The sequence below is a fragment of the Oncorhynchus mykiss genome, chromosome 1 (genome assembly GCF_057628025.1).
Source record: "Oncorhynchus mykiss isolate SJ-2025 chromosome 1, ASM5762802v1, whole genome shotgun sequence".
Classification (NCBI taxonomy): Eukaryota; Metazoa; Chordata; class Actinopteri; order Salmoniformes; family Salmonidae; genus Oncorhynchus; species Oncorhynchus mykiss.
The window spans coordinates 40,669,408-40,686,065 of NC_143022.1; the positions used below are offsets into that span (position 1 = coordinate 40,669,408).

Here is a 16,658-nt window from a genome sequence, read left to right on the forward strand (position 1 = left end):
AAATTCAGCAACTCTTCAAGGACAAATAAAGTTCACTTCCAAAAATGTTATTTTGTGAGTTTAAAACAAAAAACTATAAGTGCACTTTCATTGTCCTCCAAGAGTTGCTGCATTCTTCCTTAAGTATGCTCCTCTGTACAAAGTCAACCGAGGTCACTGCCTGCCATGTGGAGGCCTCCAGGTGTGTGTGTGTGTGTGTGTGTGTGTGTGTGTGTGTGTGTGTGTGTGTGTGTGTGTGTGTGTGTGTGTGTGTGTGTATGTGTGTGTGTGTGTGTCTCCCACTGCTGTGATGATTATTGTTCCACTCCCTGAGCATTGTGTGTCTCTAGAGAGGATTTGTGGTGGTATGCTCTGTTTTCCTCCTCCGTGGGTCAGTAGAAACTGGAATATAAGCCTTTCTAAGAATGAGTCGACCAGAGCTAGGACACAGGGCTCAAAACTGCAACCAAAACACTAGTTTTTTTGTCACGCTAGTTTTTGGTTCACAATTAGCTTATTTTTTATTAAGATTTGTTCAAACAGCAGTGGGTATGCAACAATGGGTATGTAGACCAGGTATTCAAAAAGTTTGGTGATGCGCAATTGACAGATGATAGGTCCTCTGAGTTATCTTTTCTATGGAAATATAAACAAAAACAACCCTGTTTATTATTCTTTCACAATTCTCTGTCAATTGTAATGCGCAATTCAGTCGTCATGCGCTGTTTGAGTTTCTAAAGGCTTTCCCCAAAAAACCTTCCTCATCAAATGTTGACTGCAAAGGAGGCCTACCTAGCCGAATGATATCATGATGATTAGTACCAATTGCAGGGGCATTTGTTTTGCAAACTATGTCTTAAAATTTAGCCTACACTTCACATTGTACAGTACAAAAACACTGCCAGCCAAAGGAAACACAATGATCTCTTGATAGGCGTGCAATTGAAGTAAAGGGCAAGTACACCCTCCATTTTTTTGGGGGGGGGGTTGTTCCCAGACCTCAAAAGTGGACTCCTGATGTGATTTAAGCATTGTTGTGCTCCCCCCTAAAAGTGTGATTTTGAGAGTGAAAACCTGGGGGGAAAAATAACTCAGAAACCTGGAAAATAGAATTTACCAAAACACAACCTGATTTTATAGGGCCCTGGGTCAATGACGTGACGTGTCCATTTTGGTGTCCGAAGCATATTTACAGTATTATAAAAATACATTATAACATCTAACTTTCCCCTATTTATAGGCATAAGAGTATTCATTATGAATAATGGGAATTCAGGGAGCTATAGAGCTCAGAAGTAGCAAAATGCCATTAGGATTAACTGTCCACAACTAAAATCAATATGCATAGATTTTTTGTTATAAACAACCATAAAAATCCAATAAACTCCTCTGGCATAATTGTGAGGGTATCTGTATTGATAAATACAAAATAATGGTGAGGATCCTAAAATGTATTACATTTTTATGCTTTAAAATACTTTAGTCCATACATTGGGATTTCATGAAATGTCATTCAGTATAACAGACATTCAGGAGCCATTTCAGACAATGCTTTGCGATAGTCACATGACAGGATATTGCATCAGAAAGAAGATTCAGAAGATCTCCACACAGTGCAGAAAGGTCAGTAAGTCTCTCCTAAAATGTTGATTATTTCATCTTTTTGGTCACTGGTACACTATAATGTCCTGTCATACGATACAACTCTTTAAAAATATATTTATTTTAAAATGTCATATTTGATGTGAAATTACTTTTAAAAGCTGTAGATCAAGGTCATAGTTTTTTCATAGATGGATGGGCCTGTAGAATAAGTTCAATCAATCAATCAAATGTATTTATAAAGCCCTTTTTACATCAGCTTATGTCACCCAGCCTAAAACCCCAAACAGCAAGCATTGCAGGTGTAGAAGCACAGTGACTGGGAAAAACTCCCTAAAAAGGCCAAAACCTAGGAAGAAACCTAGAGAGGAACCAGGCAATGAGGGGTGGCCAGTCCTCTTCTGGCTGTGCCGGGTGGAGATTATAAAAGAACATGGCCAAGATGTTCAAATGTTCAGAGATGACCAGCAGGGTCAAATAATAGTGTCAATTATGTCATTCATTACTTCGCATGACACATGTATATAGTTTTTGTTTTTTAGGACTATTCTTAAGCTTTTAGGGAATGTAGTGTATGTTTTATTGATGACATTTACACCGTAGCCAAATACATTTAAACTCAGTTTTTCACAATTCCTGACATTTAATGCTAGTAAAAATCCCCTGTCTTAGGTCAGTTAGTGTCACCACTTTATTTTAAGAATGTGAAATGTCAGAAGAATAGTAGAGAGAATGATTTATTTCAGCTTTTATTTCTTCATCACATTCTCAGTGGGTCAGAAGTTTACATACACTCAATTAGTATTTGTTAGTATGGCCTTTAAATTGTTTAACTTGGGTCAAATGTTTCGGGTAGCCTTCCACAAGCTTCCCACAATAAGTTGGGTGAATTTTGGCCCATTCCCCCTGACAGAGCTGGTGTAACTGAGTCAGGTTTGTAGGCCTCCTTGCTCGCACACACTTTTTCATTTCTGCCCACAAATGTTCTATAGGATTGAGATCAGGGCTTTGTGTTGGCCACTCCAATACCTTGACTTTATTGTCCTTAACACACACGTTTGGTGTGTCTCCCACGTGGCTTGTGGCAAACTTTAAACAACACTTTTTATGGATATCTTTAAGAAATGGCTTTCTTCTTGCCACTCTTCCATAAAGGCCAGATTTGTGCAATATACAACTGATTGTTGTCCTATGGACAGAGTCTCCCACCTCAGCTGTAGATCTCTGCAGTTCCTCCAGAGTGATCATGGGCCTCTTGGCTGCATCTCTGATCAGTCTTCTCCTTGTATGAGCTGAAAGAGGGACGGCCAGGTCTTGGTAGATTTGCAGGGGTCTGAAACTCCTTCCATTTCAATATTATCGCTTGTACAGTGCTCCTTGGGATGTTTAAAGCTTGGGAAATCTTTTTGTATCCAAATCCGGCTTTAAACTTCTTCACAACAGTATCTCGGACCTGCCTGGTGTGTTCCTTGTTCTTCATGATGCTCTCTGCGCTTTTAACGGACCTCTGAGACTATCACAGTGCAGGTGTATTTATACGGAGACTTGATTACACACAGGTGGATTGTATTTATCATCATTAGTCATTTAGGTCAACATTGGATCATTCAGAGATCCTCACTGAACTTCTGGAGAGAGTTTGCTGCACTGAAAGTAAAGGGGCTGAATAATTTTGCACGCCCAATTTTTCAGTTTTTGATTTGTTAAAAAAGTTTTAAATATCCAATAAATGTCGTTCCACTTCATGATTGTGTCCCACTTGTTGTTGATTCTTCACAAAAAAATACAGTTTTATATCTTTATGTTTGAAGCCTGAAATGTGGCAAAAGGTCGCAAAGTTCAAGGGGGCCGAATACTTTCGCAAGGCACTGTAGGACTTGTTTTACTGTGGATATAGATACTTTTGTTCCGGTTTCCTCCAGCATCTTCACAAGGTCCTTTACTGTTGTTCTGGGATTGATTTGCACTTCTCAGAAGTATGTTCATCTCTTGGAGACAGAACGCGTCTCCTTCCTGAGCGGTATGACGGCTGCGTGGTCCCATGGTGTTTATACTTGGGGACCATTGTTTGTACAGATGAACGTGGTACCTTCAGGCGTTTGGAAATTGCTCCCAAGGATGAACCAGACTTGTGGAGGTCTTCAATTTTTTTTCTGAGGTTTTGGCTGATTTCTTTTTATTTTCCCATGATGTCATGCAAAGAGGCACTGAGTTTGAAGGTAGGCCTTGAAATACATCCACAGGTACACCTCCAATTGACTCATATTATGTCAATTAGCCTATCAGAATCTTCTAAAGCCATGATATTTTCTGGAATTTTCCAAGCTGTTTAAAGTTACAGTCAAATTAGTGTATGTTCTGTTCTACTAAGTGTATGTTCTGTAACTTCTGACCCACTGGAATTGTGATACAGTGAATAAGGGAAATAATATGTCTATAAACAATTGGAAAATATTACTTGTGTCATGCACAAAGTAGATGTCCTAACCGACTTGCCAAAACTATAGTTTGTTAACAAGAAATTTGTGGAGTGATTGAAAAACTAGTTTTAATGACTCCACCCTAAGTGTATGTAAACTTCCGACTTCAACTGTGTATGTATTTTTATGTGTTAAGGAATATTTTGTCTTATCTATTACATTGTGAAAAACAAACGTAATGACAACATTATCATAGTTATTTGTTTTTTGTGAAGTCACATATTCAAGTCATAAGAACTTAATATAAGGTTTTATTAGTGTTTTATCAGTACAGTTTTGATATTGAGGGAATATATGTACTTATAGATAGGTGCTTCTATCCAACAAAGAGAGAGTTGCACTGTTCAGGGCCCGGAAGAACTCAGATCCTCTTGTTAGGGAAGAGTGGCATCTGAGCAGGAAGCCTAGTTATTATAGTGGTGCAGTGACAAGTGCAGTTCAGTAACCAGCAAACCTGAATTAAGACTAAGTTCAATTAGGTTCACACTCATTTAAAGAAGGCTAGATCTTTTAGGTAATCAATACAATGTATGAGTGTCAGACTAAGCCGTGGGCTATTATGCAAAGGTTGTTTACAATAGCGTTTAGGAAATATTCATGTATTGTAAGTCATTTTGACTATAGCCTGCACTATATCTCTGTAATTATATTCATCTTGTGTTTAGCTACCGTAAATGTAAGGAGGATGGGCACATAGACCATCGCCCAGGTAGGGAGATGACGACCTCTGCAGCTGAGAAGAGAAGGGATAAACAGAGGAAAAACCAGAGGAGTCAGAGGCAAATGCATGCTGTGATAAACCTCACTCCAGTGTCCATGGATGGTGACCATCTTGAGGAGCACCCTGAGCAATCTACAAGCTCAACAGCAGCACCCACCTCAACCCTCAACTCCACAGCAAAGCCAACCACCTTAACATTACCCACCTGAGATGCCACCAACATAGCAGGGACAACCACTTGCTTCATCAACCCCAGAGAGAAGTGATGTAGAGAATATATCCAGTTAGGTAAAGAAAAAGCACAGTTGAAGCAACAAATGATCAGACTTGAAATACAACTTGCACTGTCAAAAAGAAAATGAGAAAGAAACAAGCAAAGAGGGAGAAAGAAACTGGTTGCAGAGAAGAAGGCAAAGGTCACTAAATTATTGTGTAGGGATGAAAATAGCAGACTTTGTGTAGGGCAGAAATAGCAGACGAAGCACAAAGAAAAAGTTCAGAGACTAGTCCTTCCCAAAGTTATTACAGTGAGGTAGAACTATCTCTGCCTGAAGTGAACATCACATGGCAGCAATGGGAAAGAGAGGAGACCAGCAATGAAGAAAAGATGTGAAAAAAATCAAGACAGGCGCATGGTAGGATCTGAACAGAATCCTGAATCCAAAACTCGACCTGCTCGCCAAGCACCATTTCATCAAGTTGAGAAGTGCCGAAATCTTTTTTTATTGAAACAAATTTTTTACCCCTTTTACCCCTTTCTCCCCAATTTCGTGGTATCCAATTGTATAGTTGCTACTATCTTGTCTCATCACTACAACTCCCGTACGGGCTCGGGATAGACGAAGGTTGAAAGTCATGCGTCCTCCGATACACAACCCAACCAAGCCGCATTGCTTCTTAACACAGCGTGCATCCAACCCGGAAACCAGCCGCACCAATGTGTTGGAGGAAACACTGTGCACCTGGCAACCTTGGTTAGCTCGCACTGCGCCCGGCCCGCCACAGAAGTCGCTGGTGCACGATGAGACAAGGATATCCCTACCGGCCAAACCTTCCCTAACCCGGACGACGCTAGGCCAATTGTGAGTCGCCCCACAGACCTCCCGGTTGCGACAGAGCCCGGGCGCAAACCCAGAGTCTCTGGTGGCACAGCTAGCGCTGAGGTACAGCTCCCTTAACCACTGCACTAAGTGCCGAAATCTTAAAGAAAACATTGGTGACAATGAAGTAGTTGTTCACATGGACTTCTCAGAAAACTATGCATGTTAATTGCATACTAGTGTGTTGTACACGTTTCAGGGGTTCCAGTCATATGCTACATTATCAGATAGCGTCCGCCACGATGAAAGAGCCATGTGAGCACACCTTGAGCCTATTTTGAAGGCAGTGAAGGGGCAAAATCCCTCTATAACTATTCTTCACTTCATGAGTGGCTATCCTGTCACACAGTACAGGAGCAAAAATAATATTTGACCTATTCAGCACACTTCCATTTCTTTTGGGATTCAAAGAAGTAACATGGAACTTCTCAGAGAAGGGATGCGGTAAAGGTGCTCCTGATGAAGTCGGTGGAGCAGGCAAACTTACGTAGTGCTGATGACATGGTGAAAATGGGAGCAGATATCCAGACCCCAAAAGATCTGTACAGCAAACTACAGTAAAACACAAGCTCAAGCATAAAGTACTTTTGGATATCTGAAGTTGACGTGTGTAGATATGACGATGCAGTGCAGAGTCAGTTGCAAGTGGTTAAAGACACCATGAAAATACATCAGATTGCCTCAGATTGCCTTTTCCAAGCTTGTAAGGGATGAGAGAGCAAAGCCTATGGGTTGAAACTACGAACCCATAGGCTTTGCTCTCTCATCCCTTCCAGGCTTGGAAAATGAGCCTGTCATGTCCCCACGAGCTCTGGCAGCTTTCATGGCTGGGATAATTTCTTTCCTTTTCTGACACACAGCTTCAGGATAGTTCTCATTGAGGAAGATATACGTTCTTCTCAAATTCGTGGCTCTTTCCAGAACAGCTACCTTGTCCTTGAACCTCAGGAACTTTACCACTATCGGCCTGGGCCGGTGGTGGGTTTTCCAGTCTTACCTTCTTAATGCGTTTGAGCCAATCAGTTGTGATATGACATAGGGGTGGTATACAGAAGATAGGGGTATTTGGTGAAATACCAAGTCCATATTATGGCAAGAACAGCTCAAATAAGCAAAGAGAAACAACAGTCCATCATTACTTTAACCTGTTTGGGATAGGAGGCAGCATTTTCACTTTTGGAAGAATAGCGTGCCTAGAGTGAACTGCCTCCTACTCAGTCCCAGATGCTAATATATGCAAATTATTATTAGTATTGGATAGAAAACACTGAGGTTTCTAAAACTGTTTGAATGATGTCTGTAAGTATAACAGAACTCATATGGCAGGCGAAAACCTGAGAAAAATCCAACCAGGAAGTGGGAAATCTGAGGTTTGTAGTTTTTCAAAGCTTGGCCTACCAAATACACAGTGTCTATGGGGTCAAGTTGCACTTCCTAAGGCTTCCACTAGATGTCAACCGTCTTTAGAAACTTGTTTCAGGCTTCTCCTATAAAGGAGGGGGGAATGGGAGCTGAATTAGTCAGTGGTCTGGCAGAGTGTCTCAGACTCGTGACGGGCGTTCCCGACAGAGTTAGCTCTCGTTCCAGTGCTTTTCTACAGACAATGGAATTCTCCGGTTGGAACATTATTGAAGTTGTTTGTTAAAAACATCCTAAAGATTGATTCCATACATTGTTTGACATGTTTCTTCGACCTGTAACGGAACTTTGAGTTTTTGTCTGGACGTAGTACTCGCGCCTCATGAAGATGGATTACTGGGCTGAACACGCTAACAACAAGTGGATATTTGGACATAAATGGTGGACTTTATGGAACAAATCAGTCATTTATTGTCGATCTGGGATTCCTGGGAGTGCATGCTGATGAAGATCATCAAAGGTAAGTGAATATTTATAATATTCTGTTGACTCCAACATGGTGGATATTTCTTTGGCTGGAATGGGCTCTGAGTGCCGTACTGAGATTATGCTTTTTCCGTTAAAAAAATTGAAATCTGACACAGCGGGTGCATTAAGGAGAAGTCTATCTTTAAATCTGTGAAAAACACTTGTATCTTTTATCAATGTTTATTATGAGTGTTTCTGGGATTTGATGTGGCTATCTGCAAAATCACCGGATGTTTTGGAATCAAAACATTACTGCACGTAACGCGCCAATGTAAACTGAGATTTTTGGATATAAATATGCACATTATCGAACAAAACATACATATATTGTGTAACATGATGTCCTATGAGTGTCATCTGATGAAGATCATCAAAGGTTAGTGATTCATTTTATCTATATTTCTGCATTTTGTGACTCCTATCTTTGGCTGGGAATATGGCTGTGTTTTCTTTTACTTGGCTCTGATCTAACATAATCATATGTTGTGCTTTCGCTATAAAGCCTTTTTGAAATCGGACACGATGGACAGATTAACAAGAAGTTTATCTTTCATTTGCTGTATGTGTGAAAGTTACATATTTCAAAAAAATATTTTTTGAATTTCGCACGCTGCCTTCTCAGAGGAATGTTGTCGAGGGGTTCCGCGAGCTAGAAAGGTTAATTAAGACACGAAAGTCAGTTAATCCATAAAATGTCAAGAACTTTGAAAGTTTCTTCAAGTGCAGTCGCAAAAACCATCAAGCACTATGATGAAACTGGCTCTCTTGAGGACTGCCACAGGAAAGGAAGACCCAGAGTTTCCTCTGCTGCAGAGGACAAGTTCATTAGAGTTAATCTTCACTTCAGATTGCAGCCCAAATAAATGCTTCACAGAGTTCATGTAACAGACACATCTCACCATCAACTGTTCAGAGGAGACTGTGTGAATCAGGCCTTCATGGTTGAATTACTGCAAAGAAACCACTACTAAAGGACACCAATAAGAAGAGACTTGCTTGGGTGAAGAAGCATGAGCAATGTACTTTAGACTGGTGGGAATCTGCCCTTTGGTCTGATGAGTCCAAATTTGAGAGTTTTGGTTCCAACCACCGGGTCTTTGTGAGATGCAGAGTAGGTGAACGGATTATCTCTGTATGTGTGAATTCCACCGTGAAGCATGGAGGTGGTGGTGTGGGGGTGCTTTACTGGTGACACTGTCAGTGATTTATTTAGAATTCAAGGCACACTTAACCAGCATGTCTACCACAGCATTCTGCAGCAATACACCATCCCATCTGGTTTGCGCTTTTTGTTTTTGTTTTTGTTTGTTTTTCAACAGGACAATTACTCAAAACACAGCTCCAGGCTGTGTAAGGGCTATTCGATCAAGAAGGAGAGTGATGGATTGCTGCATCAGATGACCTAGCCTCCAATCACCTGACGTTAACCCAATTGAGAAGTTTTAGGATGAGTTTGACCAAAGTGAAGAAAAAGCAGCCAAGACATGCTCAGCATATGTGGGAACTCCTTCCAGACTGTTGGATAAGTATTCCTCATGAAGCTGGTTGAGAGAATGCCAAGAGTGTTCAAAACTGTCATCAAGGCAAAGGGTGGCTACTTTGAAGAATCTCAAATATATTTTGATTTGGTTAACACGATTTTTAGTTACTACATGATTCCATGTGTATTATTCCATACTTTTGATGTCAGAACAATGTAGAAAATAGTCAAAATAAAGAAAAACCCTTGAAAGGATAGGTGTGTCCAAATCTTTGACTGGTACTGTGTGGAAGGCCAGCATCCGGGAGTCGCCTCTTCACTGTTGACATTGAGACTGGTGTTTTGTGGGTACTATTTAATGAAGCTGCCAGTTGAGGACTTGTGAGGCATCTGTTTCTCAAACTAGACACTCTAATGTACTTGTCCTCTTGCTCAGTTGTGCACCGGGGCCTCCCACTCCTCTTTATATTCTGGTTAAAGCCAGTTTGCGCTGTTCTGTGAAGGAAGTAGTACACAGGCAATTTCCCGCATGGAATAGAATCCATTTCTCAGAACAAGAATAGACTGACGAGTTTCAGCAGAAAGTTTTTTGTTTCTGGCCATTTTGAACCTGTAATAGAACCCACAAATTCTGATGCACCAGATACTCAACTAGTCTAAAGGCCAGTTTTATTGCTTATTTAATCAGAACAACAGTTTTCTGCTGTGTTAACATAATTGCAAAAGGGTTTTCTAATGATCAATGAACCTTTTTAAAATTCTAAACTTGAATTAGCTAACACAACGTGCCATTGGAACACAGGAGTAATGGTTACTGATAATGGGCCTCAACCCCTATGTAGCTATTCCATTAAAAATCAGCTGTTTCCAGCTACAATAGTCATTTACAACATTAACAATGTCTGCACTGTATTTCTGATCAATTTTATTTTAAATGAACAAAACAAATGTGTGTGTGTACATACAGTTGAAGTTTACATACATTTAAACTCATTTTTCACAATTCCTGACATTTAATCCTAGTAAAAATTCACAGTCTTAGATCAGTTAGGATCACCACTTTATTTTAAGAATGGGAAATGTCAGAATAATAGAGATTTATTTATTTAAGCTTTTATGTCTTTCATCACATTCCCAGTGGGTCAGTAGTTTACATATACTAATTGAGTGTTTGGTAGCATTGCCTTTCAATTGTTTTGGGTAGCCTTCCACAGGCTTCCCAAAATAAGCTTCTAAAGCCATGACATCATTTTCTGGAATTTTCCAAGCTGTTTAAAGGCACAGTCAACTTAGTGTATGTAAACATATGACCCACTGGAATTGTGATACAGTGAAATAATCTGTCGAATTCGCGTTTATCATCGAAGGACTGAGCGTTACTCCGAGGCCTGTACTCTGGAGCGGGATCGAGGTGGCAGGTCCGTCATGGTCTGGGGGCGGTGTGTCACAGCATCTTTGGACTGAGCTTGTTGTCATTGCAGGCAATCTCAACGCTGTGCTTTACAGGGAAGACATCCTCCTCCCTCATGTGGTACCCTTCCTGCAGGCTCATCCTGACATGACCCTCCAGCATGACAATGCCACCAAATCAAAGTTTGTCACGTGTACAGTGAAATGCTTACTTACAGGCTCTAACCAATAGTGCAAAAAATGTATTAGGTGAACAATAGGCACAGTGGGGCAAAAACGTATTTAGTCAGCCACCAATTGTTCAAGTTCTCCCACTTAAAAAGATGAGAGAGGCCTGTAATTTTCATCATAGGTACACTTCAACTATGACAGACAAAATGAGGGGAAAAAATCCAGAAAATCACATCTGAGGAAAGGAAACTTAAGAAAAACCTAGAAAATCCTTTGGTTTACTTGTCCCAATGCAATACCATGGACATATAACCACATAGCCTGTGGCACATAGGCTATGTGAAACATGCTAAACAAAATGAGTGTGCCAGAAAACAATAATTAGGCTAAGTGGATTTCAACTCATCGTTACCACTTACATGACATGGGATGTGCAAATTAACAAGCATCATGTTTTCTCCTTCCTCCGTGTAAAGAAATTTGACGCAGACATACTGCGTTTACCTGTCATCACTCGCATTGTGAGTGACAGGCGCCTATCCTATCATTAGATTGCTAGAAGATGCGTATCGTTCATTCTAGAAGGAAAGGGCTCGTCGGGCTGGTGAACTTAAGCTTCTAAATTAAAAGTAGTCTAGTTACAGTGCCTTGCGAAAGTATTCGGCCCCCTTGAACTTTGCGACCTTTTGCCACATTTCAGGCTTCAAACATAAAGATATAAAACTGTATTTTTTTGTGAAGAATCAACAACACGTGGGACACAATCATGAAGTGGAACGACATTTATTGGATATTTCAAACTTTTTTAACAAATCAAAAACTGAAAAATTGGGCGTGCAAAATTATTCAGCCCCCTTAAGTTAATACTTTGTAGCGCCACCTTTTGCTGTGATTACAGCTGTAAGTCGCTTGGGGTATGTCTCTATCAGTTTTGCACATCGAGAGACTGAAATTTTTTCCCATTCCTCCTTGCAAAACAGCTCGAGCTCAGTGAGGTTGGATGGAGAGCATTTGTGAACAGCAGTTTTCAGTTCCTTCCACAGATTCTCGATTGGATTCAGGTCTGGACTTTGACTTGGCCATTCTAACACCTGGATATGTTTATTTTTGAACCATTCCATTGTAGATTTTGCTTTATGTTTTGGATCATTGTCTTGTTGGAAGACAAATCTCCGTCCCAGTCTCAGGTCTTTTGCAGACTCCATCAGGTTTTCTTCCAGTATGGTCCTGTATTTGGCTCCATCCATCTTCCCATCAATTTTAACCATCTTCCCTGTCCCTAATGAAGAAAAGCAGGCCCAAACCATGATGCTGCCACCACCATGTTTGACTGTGGAGATGGTGTGTTCAGGGTGATGAGCTGTGTTGCTTTTACGCCAAACATAATGTTTTGCATTGTTGCCAAAAAGTTCAATTTTGGTTTCATCTGACCAGAGCACCTTCTTCCACATGTTTGGTGTGTCTCCCAGGTGGCTTGTGGCAAACTTTAAACAACACTTTTTATGGATATCTTTAAGAAATGGCTTTCTTCTTGCCACTCTTCCATAAAGGCCAGATTTGTGCAATATACGACTGATTGTTGTCCTATGGACAGAGTCTCCCACCTCAGCTGGAGATCTCTGCAGTTCATCCAGAGTGATCATGGGCCTCTTGGCTGCATCTCTGATAAGTCTTCTCCTTGTATGAGCTGAAAGTTTAGAGGGACGGCCAGGTCTTGGTAGATTTGCAGTGGTCTGATACTCCTTCCATTTCAATATTATCGCTTGCACAGTGCTCCTTGGGATGTTTAAAGCTTGGGAAATCTTTTTGTATCCAAATCCGGCTTTAAACTTCTTCACAACAGTATCTCGGACCTGCCTGGTGTGTTCCCTGTTCTTCATGATGCTCTCTGTGCTTTTAACGGACCTCTGAGACTATCACAGTACAGGTGCATTTATACGGAGACTTGATTACACACAGGTGGATTGTATTTATCATCATTAGTCATTTAGGTCAACATTGGATCATTCAGAGATCCTCACTGAACTTCTGGAGAGAGTTTGCTGCACTGAAAGTAAAGGGGCTGAATAATTTTGCACGCCCAATTTTTCAGTTTATGATTTGTTAAAAAAGTTTGAAATATCCAATAAATGTCGTTCCACTTCATGATTGTGTCCCACTTGTTGTTGATTCTTTACAAAAAAATACAATTTTATATCTTTATGTTTGAAGCCTGAAATGTGGCAAAAGGTCGCAAAGTTCAAGGGGGCCGAATACTTTCGCAAGGCACTGTAAATCAATGACATTTTATTACAGAAGTTTCAGCAAACACTGATGGTGATAATGATCAGCAATGACATTTCATTGGCCTGCTTGCCTCTTCTCAGTCCAGTGATGAGCACTAAGATGGTCCTCTATCTCATTTGGACAGTTTGAGGTTCAGTCTAGAGTTAGGATATCTTATGGTAAACAGATCTAAGGCTTTTGTTAATTTTTTATTTAACTAGGCAAGTCAGTTAAGAACAAATTCTTATTTACAATGACGGCCTAGGAACACTGGGTTAATTGCCTTGTTCAGGGGCAGAATGACAGATTTTTACCTTGTCAGCTCAGGGATTCAATCTAGCAACCTTTCGGTTACTGGCCCAACACTCTACCTGGCTACAATACCCACTGTAGTGTGTGTAGATCGCAAGCCGATAGTAAATCAATAGGGCTAAATGACTAGCTACTACTTTTATCTAGCCAGATAAGAATTGTTAGCTTGCTAGCTACCCACGAAGAAATTGCATCTACCTTGCATAACATTCGTTTTAAGTCCTTTTTGCCTGTTAAACTATCTGGTTAGCTAGATTACTACGATAGCTAGATGATAGTTATGAAGAAAAATGTTTACTTTGTGTATATCTTGTTTTGTCTCCGTTGCCAGTGTCCTAGTTGGAAGAAGGTTCACTGAAGGAAAGGTGCAGCGTGAAGTAATACAGTAGGGGAAGTGCGAGTGCTTCTCAAATGTCATGTTTTATGTGTTCTCCACACTCATCTTCACACGAACCTTCTTAAGGGAACTTCCTCGGAGAATGCACTCGAAGCATGAGAGTGTGGAGCATGGTAGTATGCATATTGAGAAATGCAGATTGTCTCAAATTCCCAGTGTCGTTGGGACCAACCACTCAGACAACCAGTAGAGTAAGTTCAAATGTAATTTTATTCAACATTCCTGCTTGTAAAGATTGTTTCTAAATTTCCAAATAGGATCATGTCAGACGCTACCTAGCTAGCGTTCACATGAGCTATTACCGACTGATCTAATAGGCTAAACCACAGTAGGGCTGGGCGACATATCGCCAATACCGGTATGGGTCTATTTTGGTGGCCTCCAGTATATTCTAATGCCTTGATTCCATCTGAAATACACAGTGAAATGATTGAATACTTTATCGATTTTCTAACATTTGTTGTGGTATTGTGTAGAAAGACAATTTAAATGACAAACTGTAAAATGAATGTATTGTTAGTTGTTTTAGATATCATCTAAGTCTATATGATCAGGACTATTTTGAAAGTAAGAGAACATTAAAACTTTAACATTTAACCTGTCCTCTCTTGAGATTAAAATCTTATTTACAGTTTTAGTGCACGATATGCATTGCCACTAATGTTTGTTCTTCAAATTATGTATTTTATTAAACAGAAAAATGAAGTATATAAATAGCCCACATGTAATGGTTTTCTTCCTGGGAAGGAGAGGAGGACCAAAATGCTGCGTGGTTATTTATAAACATCTTTAATGAAAGATGAAAACGTGAACACTATACAAAATAAGAAACCGTGGAAAAACCGAAACAGTCCTAACTGGTGCAAGAGACAGGAACAATCACCCACAAAATACCTAAAGAATATGGCTGCCTAAATATGGTTCCCAATCAGAGACAACGATAAACACCTGACTACAAAACCCCTAGACAAAACAAGACACATAAATCACCCATGTCACACACTGGCCTAACCAACATAATAAAGAAAACACAGAATACTAAGGCCAGGGCGTGACACCACATTTAAAAAAATATTTAAAAAATACATGAAATTGAATTAATAAAAGGGTTATATCAGTTTTAAGTATTATATCGTTCAGATTTTACATAGCCTACATTAATTTAAAATGAGGAAGGGCCCTATAAAATCAGTTTTTCTCAGTTTTGTTTTTCCAGGTTTTAGTTCCCCCCATTTTTTTTCAGGATCTCGCCCTCAAAGTCACACTTTTTAAATAGAAAAACAACACAATTGGATGTTATAAGTCCATACCAATGCTTAAACCACATCAGGAGACCAGTTTTGAGGTCTGGGTTATTTTGATTTTTGGGTGTAGTTACCCTTTAATTCAAGTGTGCATCTAGCAATAGGCTGTTGTTTAGTGTTGTTTTTGTTGTGCACAAGTAATGTCGAATTTGTGAAAACAATAGGCCTATCCACTGGATTGATTAAAATAATAATGATATCATTGCATGATCATTGCATATTATTGGTAAGCATAGTGGCCAAGACAAACATATTTTCACGTATTCACTTATATCATTAAATCATAGTTTGTTTCTAGGTTCATTCAGTAGTTTTTACCAGCTATAGAATCCTGTTGAAAAATAATCTTAAAAGTACCATTTATATTTGTGATACTGTTGTTGCTTCCTGTTGTCATGGCTTTTTGATTTATCGGCGAGTGTCAAAACACTGGTTTTATATGTCTAAATTCATAATCATTATGCTGAAATAAGTCCTAATATTTTGAGGACCAATACATACAATTTGCTCCCTACACACAAGTGTCACACTTGTGTTCAGATTACTTGTATTTTGCTAAATTAGTACCTTAAACTGCACACGCACCAATATTTACCAAGCGGTCACTCAAGACTGGAATTGATTTGCTTGTTTTACTGTAATCAATAGTGTGCGCAAATTAATCACTCACATCAATATTGTATTGAAATCAATGGAACTGGGATAACAACTGCGGCGACATGTACTGTTTGCGCTCTTCTAACAGACAAACCTCAATAAACTTGGGTATGCTGCATATAGTCTGTTCAGACCCTTTTCCTTTTTCCACATTTTGTGACGTTACGGCCTTATTCTAAAATGTATGTATAAATACAAATCCTCATCAATCTTCACACAATAACCCATAATGACAAAGCGAAAAAACAAGTTTTTAGAAATTTTTGCAAATGTATTAAATTACAATATGTATTCAGACCCTTTGCTATGAGTCTCGAAATTGTGCTCAGTTGCATCCTGTTTCCATTGATCATCCTTGTAGTCCACATGTGGTAAATTCAATTGATTGGACATGATTTGGAAAGGCACACACCTGTCTATATAAGGTCCCACATTTGACAGTGCATGTCAGAGCAAAATCAAGCCATGAGGTCAAAGGAATTGTCTGTCCGGAGTGGCCAAAAGGCACCTAAAGGACTCTCAGACCATGAGAAACAAGATTCACTGGTCTGATGAAACCTAGATTGAACTCTTTGGCCTGAATGCCAAGCGTCACATCTGGAGGAAACCTGGCACTATCCCTACAGTGAAGCATGATGGTGGCGTTGTTCAACGACTGGGACAAGCAGACTAGTCAGGATCGAGGGAAAGATGAAGCAAAGCAAAGTATTGAGAGATCCTTGAGGAAAACCTGCTCCACTGTGCTCAGGACCTCATACTTGGGTGAAGGTTCACCTTCCAACAGGACAACAACCCTAAGCAGACAGCCAAGACAACACAGGAGTGGCTTCGGGTCAAGTCTCTGAATGTCCTTGAGTGGCCCAGCCAGAGCCTGGACTTGAACCCGATCAAAC

At 40.0% G+C, this 16,658-nt stretch overlaps 1 protein-coding gene across 4 annotated transcripts in view; it reads left to right on the plus strand.

The window, feature by feature from the left end:
- LOC110522396 (furin) overlaps nt 1–16,658 on the plus strand; it is a 179,974-nt gene that overhangs the window by 3,012 nt on the left and 160,304 nt on the right. The window contains exon 1 of one of the 4 annotated variants that reach the window (XM_090230585.1): nt 7,175–7,761. The exons of the other annotated variants lie outside the window; for them this stretch is intronic. The gene's annotated coding sequence lies outside the window, so the exon portion shown is untranslated. Of the gene's footprint in view, nt 1–7,174; nt 7,762–16,658 lie in introns of those variants that run through there. 4 annotated transcript variants of the gene reach the window in all.